Here is an 11108-nt window from a genome sequence, read left to right on the forward strand (position 1 = left end):
CCATGTTTTGCCACCAATGAAAAAGTAGAGTAGCTCCACTTGTCTTGAGGAATCAAATCATCACCCTAAGATAATACCCAACCATTTGTTAGCCTAAAGGGCTACACATAATGTAATTTTGATGATAACAAACATGTGACTTAAGTAACAATAATAAATATTGTATTTCACATTTACACTAGTTTTTTTAAGGATAATATTTATGCAAGTGAATCAAGTGAAATCAAGATTGAAGACACTCAACGGACAACGGCGAAATCAAGAATAAAGCTTAGAGCTCAACGGACGAATTATTGCGACAAATTCTTGTAAAGCCAGTATGATTTAATTGATGCATGATTTAGCATTTGAGAAGCTCAAGAGATTAATTTAATTAAATACTTTTCATAAACTAAAATATTTTATTTTTATAAAGTAAAGTATTTTGTGGATTTGAGTAAAATTGGACTTAAATGTTAAGATTTGAAATCTTTGATTTTAATAAGTATCAAATTTCGGAGTTGGATGTTTTTACAAATATTTTAAATGTTTTGGGCCATACTATAATTTATGAATATTTTGAACTAAAGTGAAAGGTTTTGAGAACTTTGAAAAATATGGATATTATGTTGAAAATGACCTTTGTGCGAAACAATAAAATCTTTGGGGCCATATCATAATTTTAGGAAGTTTGGGAAAGAAAATTATTTTTGGGAAGTTCTGAAATTGGACCTATTTGTAAAGTTTTCTGACATTTTGGGCCATAGTATAATTATAGAAAGTTCTGGGCTAAAGTGTAATTTCAATGAACAGTGTTACTGTAGCAAATTCAAAAATAACGGTAATATTACTGTTCCTGAGCGGCTAGTCGGATAAATCAAGCGGCTAACCGCTTGAGCGCTGGAATTTGCCTATAACGGCTAGTTTTTGGGCTTCCACTATAAAAACTCAACTCAAACTTCATTTTAAGGATCAATACATGCAAATATAAGATCATACAACATATATTGAGCTTCCAAGACGCAAATCATTATTGATTGAATCATTGTTGAGCTATTAGTTACATATCAACTCTTAAAGAGAGTTTTTGTTGTAATTTTCATTCCTTACCAAATTGTGAGTGTTTAAGTGTGGGAAACACTTGGGGTGAAGAGATTGGGGAGATAATCTCTTGGTTGTAAAGGTTCATTGACACCTTGGAAGTCAATTGTAAAAACTTGAAGCCTTGGGAGGCTTAGATAGTGAAATCCTCGAGCTCGGTTGGCTTGGAGGCGTGGACGTAGGCGGGGATTGCCGAACCACGTAAAAATCCGCGTGTTTGTTTTTCTCTTCCCTTGCTCTTTTTATTTTTACGCTTGCTTGAATTTATTGTTCTCTATTTCATTAAGGCGTTAGATTGATTTATTGTGCGAATCGTATTGCATTATTTTTAAAAACCCAATTCACCCCCCTATTGGGTTGCGTTACTTGCATTTCACCATTAATCCTTTCCTAGGAGGATTACAAATCCGATAGATTATCTTGTATTTTACAAAATGCACTGACATTCATACTCCACTTTTCCTTTGCTGCAAGTAATCATTGTTCTGTCGCAGGCATAGGCACCTCTGTTCGATTACCTGAACGCCCCTACTAGGAGCAGCAGCAACATTGGGGATACAATCAGTAAGATGTCATTGTTAATTTCATCATCCTCTCTATGGAAAATAGTAAATGACCTTTCTCTTTGTATGCCTTTAAATGTGGATTCGTCAATTCAAGGTTTGTGAAAAGATATGTTCTAACTTGCGCCATATATAAGTCCCACTCACAACTCAATGGCATATATAAGTCCCACTCACAACTCAATGTATGGACCCCATAAAGTTGTTTGCAAAGTCATGGGGAGTTTTTACAGTTCATTTAGTTCGACACTGCTGTTGATAGTTTTCAAATCTTTAAACATCGGTTCTAATTTTGTACTATTACTGGTATCGAATATTAGATGGAATCATTTTGTGTATGTTTTTGGATGATACTTTATGCAATTCACTACTTATTGCCTTCATGTCCTCATACCCCAATCCTGGTCCTATTTTCACGTTCAGACATTTTACTGCTTCGATATTTATCAATTCCTCCCCAATTACAAATACAGAAGGTTTGTTTGTTTTTTATCGTGTGGTTGTTCAATATATTTTTTTCCTTTACAATTTCATTCTCAATTTTTTCATAACAATCATCAAATTCACATTTGTTTCCTGTCTCTTATTGGTCTACTTATTCTCCATTTTCTAACTACTTTCCTATGGCAGCATGCTCCACTTATCTGCAACACCTATACTAACTATTATCCAACATCAGCAACGTTTTGTTATCCCCTCCCACAATACATAATTCCAATTTTATTGAGACTTTCAACTTCATCCACAATCTTTTTTTTTTTTTTACTTCTATTGTTGCTTTTAAATTTTGGCTTTTCAATCTCACTGCATTCTGTTCCTATGGCATTCCTGTTACCACAACTGTACAATCGGGATTACTTGTTTCCATGGCCTTCTGTTTCTTAGCCCAGTCCTCTATATGAAACCATGAACACTCATGTAAAAGTGATAAGTACATGCACAAACGAGTATTAAACTTATTAAATGAAGATGACCAGCACCCAAATTCCCCCCCCCCCCCCCCCCCCCCAAAACAAAAATATACACATATTCTAATCCTTTTTCACACCTACAACAACATTAATGAATGAGATTATTCATGTTTTCTATTTTTAGTAATACTAAAACTCAAATAATAAGTCCGCTCTTAATATATCATCAAATTATAGTTATTTTGTTTTACCCTATTTCGTCTCCTTATATTAATAATGTTTGGATTCATAAGGCATATTATGTACGCTGATTATCTCTTAATTTGAAACATTAACCTATCTTCTTAATTGGATTGGATTATGTGTAAAACTTATATGAACTTACTTAGTTTTTTCAACCATACAATTTACATTACATGTGTTCACATAAACAGTTATACAAACTTTCATGTTGATTATGACTTACACGTTTGAAGGGTAACCTCGAAAATAAATCCCAATTAATCTGATAACTTCTTGACCGACTTAAATCATCCATGTCAGATTAACTTCTTTTCTTTTACTAATATCAATATGCACAACTTACCTTGATCATATTGTTTTCTAGACTAATAAATAGAACCACGGACACAATAATTTCAACCAAGAGATGGGTAAATAGGTTATTTGCTTGTTATTTTTCTCTATAATGTATTATATATATATATATATATTAATATTATTTACATATTTCATACAATAAAAATTAATACCGCTAAACTAACTTATAATTCTTACTTTACTATTCCATTTCTTTCCTTTGGATATGTAATACAAAGGCCTCAGTGTGTATTCCATAGTAAACGCACAACAGTAAAGTTCACGTACCAAGAGGGTTATTGTCTTCTATAAAATTACAATGGAATTAAGTTGGCTATGTTCATCTTAGTACGAACAACTCACTATCTCCATTTATAACTTTGCAAAGTATATCTGTATGTTAGACTACATTCACATCTAGCACACTTGCACGAAGTTGTTTGTAGCCATTACTTCCATATATCGGTTTGTTATTGGATTAAACGCATAAGTTGTAAAAATACGCAAAGGAACTTATTATGTATGCTCCTTTACCAGTCCTGCTAACCGGCCCATTACTTGCTTCTTCGGTTACTCTATTTCTCTACATGTTTTTTTCCTAACCGTCCAATTAAATCCAACGCTGACTTAAGTAAATGACAAACAAGTGGGGTATGATACCTGTGATGTAAAGTAGTTTTGGCCTCTTATGAGGTACATAACTTCTGATTAATTTTCATATTTACTGAATTCTTCGTAAATACTAAATAAAAAGTATATGGTGAAGGACTAATTAAAATGAAAATTAATTATTAATTAACTATCAATCATTGTTCTAATATTTTTTATTCAGCTAAATATTATTTTAATTTTAATTATTGATGATCAAGAAAAATTAAAAACTTATACATTTGTACGTTATCCATTAAATATAAACATTATTATTATTTAAAATGTTTGTCATTGTGTATATGTATGTGCGCGCGCACATGTGTATGTATATTGTTAATTTTTATCAATAATTAATAATTAATATTAAATTGATATTAATTGAATGATAAATTATTGTAAAAAAATGCATTCAAAAACCTTAGGTTATATGTTTTATGTGTAAATATAAACTTCTATTTAATTTTTTGTGCTTTTGATATATTTAGTGAAAATTGTCAGATTTTATTAGAATTTTTTTTCTTAAAATAATGGTAAAATTAGTATTTTATAGGTCAATTAACAAAAAAAAGAGTAAAATGTAATATTTTGTAATCCATAGTAGAAAATATTATGTGCAATACTTAGTGCATTTATTTTTTATTTTCAGTAACTTAAATAGTAAAAAGAAAATAACCCTTATAATATTAATTTCAAAACTTTTTTTTATAATAATACTTTTTTAGCAAAATTAAAGATGGCATCTCGAAAGCTTCAAATGGTTGCCCTCATCCTTTTTTTAGCTCTTTTTTCCGAATTTATTATTGGTAAATATCCTCTTTCACATAGCATTTTATTTTATTTTATTATTATTGGTATATATAACCTTTTTTAAGAATCCTTTGATTCAATGTGTGTAGAAATGAAGGCTCAAGACTCGAGATCGAGATCTAGATTTTTGTGTCATATTGAATTTTATCAACACCGGGTAGCTCGGATAATTTCTGTAAATTTATTTATTTATTTATTTACAATAATTTGTTGAGAGTTTGGATAAACCATTGATGAACTTAATTGCCAAAGAGAATTAATTTCAATCGCTTGGGAGGAAGAGCTATCGTTGAAGTTGAACAGATACTACTACAAAAAATTCTATTTACGTTCATGATATTGAGACTAAACTAATTTTATCATTATAAGGGGATTATAATTTAATAGAGTTATAAAAGTAAAAATTATTATTATTATTTAGTTATTCTTAGTGCAAGTGATATAGAGGCAACACATGTGCTACATCCATAATTAATTAATAGAGCATGTCATATTTAATACTAGAAAATAAAACCGCGCAACACGTGGCTTTGAAAAAAGAATTTAATTTTATTCTTTTTTCTTACTTTACACTTGATGAAACTGATAAAAAATATGAATTGATTTTTTTTAAGATGAGACAACCTTATAAAAAAAACAAAAAAAGTTATTAGCCAGCAATACAAATAAAAAAGTAAAGCAAGATAAAGAATAAAATGAGAGAATATATTATAGAGTGATTTTATTCATTCCAATTGTGTGTGTACAAAACAAAAAGATGAGCTCTCCTTTTATAGTTACATAATCACTCCATGAAATTAATGAAAAATTATGGATCATAATTCCTTGTGAGATAGTAGGAGTTATAGGAAAGCTAAAGGTTGTTAATGGGAGATAGTGGGGAGATTAAGAGATATATGTTATGAACATCTACATTTATTTCAATAAATTCATAACACTCTCTTTTGGATGTTCATTACAAAGAATATGCCTCATTAAAATCTTTATATAATTGTTATTGTGTAATAACAATCAAATTAGTTATGAGAAGATGAAAAGTCAAATGTAAAAGAAAATTTTTCTATTTATTAGATAATAAAAAATATACAAATATGAGAAATGGTGATGTCACATCACCTCCTTAAGTCCCAACTTTATATATATATATATAGATATAGATATGAACAGTGATTAAAAAAAAGATAAACTAAGTTTCAGAAAACTAATACATATATATAATGCAGGGATGATGTAAAGTCATCACAAAAAGTTTGAATAATAAAATATTTTTCCATTAATTTTTGAAAAATATTGTATTCAATCTTAAACCTTTAATATAACATAGTATATATCTTTTATAATATACCGAATAATTATTACCATGTGGAGGTAAGTTTTATAAAATGAGATCTATTATAATGTGAAATTTATTCTTATTTATAACTTGTGTAAATTATAACTATATAAAAATAATTCCCCTATATACTAGTATCACTGCTGCCTGGTTTTAATGTAATATCAAATGACCTTGTTTTGGCACAATTTCGAAGAAAGCCAAGGGCATGGGCCTGCCCAGTAAAAGCTTCAGGGCTCCTCAGGCTCATTGGTTATGCCGAAGCGAGGCATGACTGGCCCATTTCTTTCGTACTCCCATGTCTTGCCTAAGCTGTCAAGAATTTTGTTAACTGCAATTTCCTTTTGAGCAAAGATAAATATTCCAAAAATTATCCTGAAATTTTTTACTTTCTATATAATGTGGGCTGTGACAATGGTATCTTAGAGATATTGTATCTTATAGTCTTTATGCAGCGTTAGATAGTCAAAAAATTAGATTGTGAGAGATACTATTCTTGAGATACTCAATAATGTGTCATTCATAATGTGGGTACTTGTAATATTTAATAAATAACTAAAAAAATAAATAAAAATTTCTTATTCAATTGAATATTATCATATCATATCACTTGTCATGTAATTTTGTGATGAAAAATTTATGATGCCTAGCATTACTCTCTTATTTTTCTTTTGAACGGCAAAAAATTATTTTAATGAAATTAAAAAACTAGTTTTGTTGTTCTATAATTAAGAAATTGAACATACCCATTAAATTTTGCTGAAATTTCGGTTATGAAAGATCATTTAGCATGATGAGCCCAAAAGGGGGGCAAAAAAAAAATCTACAAAATCAATGGCATGAAATCATAATAATTTCCTCATTGAAAGCTTATTAAATTCTCGAATCCCTACAGCACATTTATTTTGTAAATGTATTATTTTATTACAATTGTTGACCCACATCACCAAAAACAAATTATTGAAATTAATTTTGTTTTCCCAACCAAAATCATTTTTTGTGTTTGTTTGTCAATTGAAATTGACAAATGGATATAATTGGATTTGGTGGGGGCGGCAAAGCAAGCAAGGCAAATTCAATTGAGAGCGTGGCAACTTCCGTGTGAAAAATTAAAGTTATACGTGGCGGAAAGTGAGTGGCCACAGAGAAATAAAAGTGATGTGGGGACAAATGAATGTTATTGTTAAGCGGCCAACCAAACAAAAAAGGCAACTGGAAAATTGGAATTTGATATTTGATTTTCTCATAATTTTTCATTGCACATGCATCCATGTGCTTGCTTCATTTTCTATATCCATAAAATCAACTTCATCATAATTCTTTAAAGATTTTTGTTTCTTAATTTTATAATCATTAATGCTTATCCAATTGTAAATCACTCTTAGTGGAGCAGTGTGGGCTTTTAGAGGTTGTTTTATATTGAGTTGCTATAATTTTTAAACACAATTATTATGAAAAAAAATTATAATTATAAAATAAAAATTAATAGTATATAATAAATATAATTTTTTAATAATAATTTTGATAAAATTATTAAATATATAATAAATTTTTCATGATGCAAGTGAAAAATTATATCAAGATAGCTTCCAAGTTACAGCAGCTAATGTTTACCAAACACTTTAGTGTTGTAACTTTTAAACTACAGCTGTTCATCCTCAATCTCAAACGCACCTTTAAAGTCATTTAAATCTCTTTATATGTGATGGGTTTTAACTATGATCTATTGAGACACATTCTGAATTTGTACGGTATAATATTAAGTAATATTTTCAGTGATGTATCATGTAATGTAGTATTAGAATAAAATGCATGCTTATCGAATCAATTGGTATTCATCTTTTTATTCTTTTATATATATGTATATATTTTAATGTGACTTTTTTCTTTTTTCTTTTTGATGATTGAATGCATCAACATATCTTGCAATTGCATGCACACACATGCAGTGGTTTTAATTATACCCCTTTGGCATTGTTTCATGCGTATGAATTGCATGCGTATACTTTCTGGACATACATGTGAACTTAATTATTATTATTTCTGAAAAAAAATAATTAACCACCGAAATAATTAATATGAGAAATAAACTTTTAAGTTATTACTTAAAAATTATAGTTACTACATAATATTAACTTTTATTTTATAGTTATAATTTTTTTTTCACAACAATTATAACTTAAAAATTACATCCCCTCAATCTCAAACAAAACCTCGCCCCTGTAATATTACTGCCACTAATTAGTAATATATTCTCAATAAACATATATCACAACTGTTGTAAACACATGTGGTTTTTCACCATGTAATTAAATAATAATAATTAGGTATGTTAGTGATAAGCTCAAATTTGGATCTTGCACTTCTCCACAAATTACTATCTCTGTGTGTGTGTGTGTGTGTAATAATTACTTGTTTACATCGATTCAGAATTCATCAATAAATGGATGAAGAATCAGCGCTCTCTCGTTACGCAATTCTTTGCATCCTCTGTTTCTTCTCAATTTGTTTGTTTAATTCATGCTCCATAAGCTTTTGTAGTTTCGTTTATTTACCTTCTAATGTTTTAAATAATTAAAAGAGAAACTTTAGATCAACATTTTATTCACTTAATACTAAACAAATGATAGAATTTTTTTTTTAGTATAGACGTAATTTTCCAAATCAACTGTTTATTATTAAAAAAAAATTTATCCGGTTATAATTTATAAATACATGAGCATGTCTTAAAAGAGGTGTACGTAACTATTTCTAAAAATTAGAATGTTCTCATAATTATTTTACCGAAATAAAAGAATGTCGTATTTTTCCATTGAGTTTTTTCAAAGCTGAGTCGATTATCCAATATTCTCGATTGATATGGTAATAGTAGTGAAGATTAATATTACTGCCAATGCTTGATGATATATTTATCTTAAATCCTTTAAAATGTACTGTCTTCTAATGTTGGAGGGATTCGCTCAATTTCATGGAAACTTCGTGCTTCAAAGAAAACGTACACAAAAGCGAAAGAAGTTTCATGCAAGTCTCTTTTTTGGATTTAATCAGCAGTCCTTGAATTGAAGTACTAAAACCACGAAACCCCACTCAATTTTGGTAGCTAATTCTTTCGAAAGGTCTAAAAGATATAAATGAATTAGATGAAGGATTGAAACTAATTTTTTTTTTCCTGATAGAGATTAAAAATAAGCTACATTCATGTTCATGTATAGAGATCTGAAACAAAACTGAGACTGACGTTTTTTTATTTGAGAAATAAACTTTATTTATTAAATTGTTTTTACCGATCGCATGGTGAATTGTGCAGGAGATTATATATATTTTTAACACTATTTTGTAAAGAAACGAATTATTGTATATACTTTCTTCTTCTTCTTCTTTTTTTTTTTTTTTTTAAACAGATAACTCTTCTAAAATGTTGTTCGGTCATCTCATCAAAATTCTCATCCAAGTTGACTAGGGGTGAAATATATCCTTCTTAAGTGTAGGTATTTTCATTTTTTTATGCGAGTATGCTATCAAACCATATGTTTAATAGTAGAGTTAATATAGACACTTTATTAAAATATATGACTTTAATAATGTGTTGTATGAAAAAAAATGAGAGCAATATGTACATACATAAATAGTGTATTTTTATTATTATTTTACAAGCTTTATATAAGGACATAATAGGAAATTAGAACAAACTAAACCATAAGAATGTCAGGAAATTTGCCCCTTAACTAAAACAAGTAATATATATTTAGGTCATTATTTTAATTTGACATTTTGCTAAAATCAATATTTTAATTTCTTTGGCACAAACATTCCAAATTCAGAACATGCAGAGCATACGAACTCATCATTTGCTTTAGATACAATATGATTGAATAAATGATTGTGAGTTGAAACTTGTCAAAAGATGATTCCTCTTTTTGGAACATTACATTTGTTTATTTCTATACTTAGTTTAAAATTTAGATAATAAAATTATCTGTACATAAATAAAATATGACAGTATAACAACAAATTTAAGGCAATATGTTTCATATGCAATGAACCAAGGGGGGAAAAGAAAAAAAAGGATAATTTTCCTTGAAGAATGTTACAGTATTTTTGTACTTGTTTCCATTGGATTTGACCAACTCCTCTACATACTCTTTCATTATAATTATTGTACATCATCGGCGAGACATGTGCTAAAGGTACCGCTGAATTAGGAAACAAAACGAAGAAGGAATAGGTTGATTTTCAATTAATCCGGTATTTGTGGAATTTTAAAATAATTTGTGCTTTAAATAAAGTCATTCAAATCTTTCTTATTGCTATAGTAGAGGTGCCTATTGCCATTTGCCATTGATGTTTAATTACATTCATTTATTATCATTAAATCACCAAAATGAAAGTGATTATTAGTGAGACCACAATTAACTTGAAGTCTAATGTTCATAATCACTTTTACATAATAATTAGAGTTTATTTTATCCATTTATAAAGAAGAATGATCACATGTGTTTATTCGCTTTTATTTAAAGAGAAATCTCAATACCCCTAACTTGGTATTTTTTTTTATATATATATTTATATTTAATGTTGAAAGGTATACAGACCAGGCTTGTTATGCTCAAAGATAATCATAAGGAAATGTGAAAAGGGCATTTACCTCCAGTCACTTCTCTTAATTCTTAACTAATAAGGTAAAACTTTTTCTCTCAACTCAACATCATAAACAACTGCAAATGAGTTTAATTATTGACATTTGGAATCATGGCTGATGGGCATGCAATGATTACAATTAGATGTCAAAACGCGTTTAATTATATATACAATATGTAACAAGCAAGGTCAATCTTACACATCAAAATTTTCCAAGAAATTTGCAGCTCTCTTTCACTTGTAATTATTTTAAAAAAGAAAACTTTTATTTCTGTTTCTTGTTGTTGGTGGTGGAGCCAAAGATGAATGCAAGAATCTAGGTTGATGAAGATAAAAGATTTTAACCCATGTGAAGTGGGGTTATGGCCTTGAAAAATTATATTTTTAAGAGGACAATTAATAACCATTAAGCCAGTTGGATAGCAAAGCACACTTCGTTTCTTTAACACCATAATCATGTATTAAAACCCATATACGTAGCAATAAATAAATTTGCTTGTATTGAAAGTTATAATCATCTCTAGTATTTATATCTAAATTGCATGA

This window comes from Citrus sinensis, chromosome 9 (assembly GCF_022201045.2).
Source record: "Citrus sinensis cultivar Valencia sweet orange chromosome 9, DVS_A1.0, whole genome shotgun sequence".
NCBI classification, from domain to species: Eukaryota; Viridiplantae; Streptophyta; class Magnoliopsida; order Sapindales; family Rutaceae; genus Citrus; species Citrus sinensis.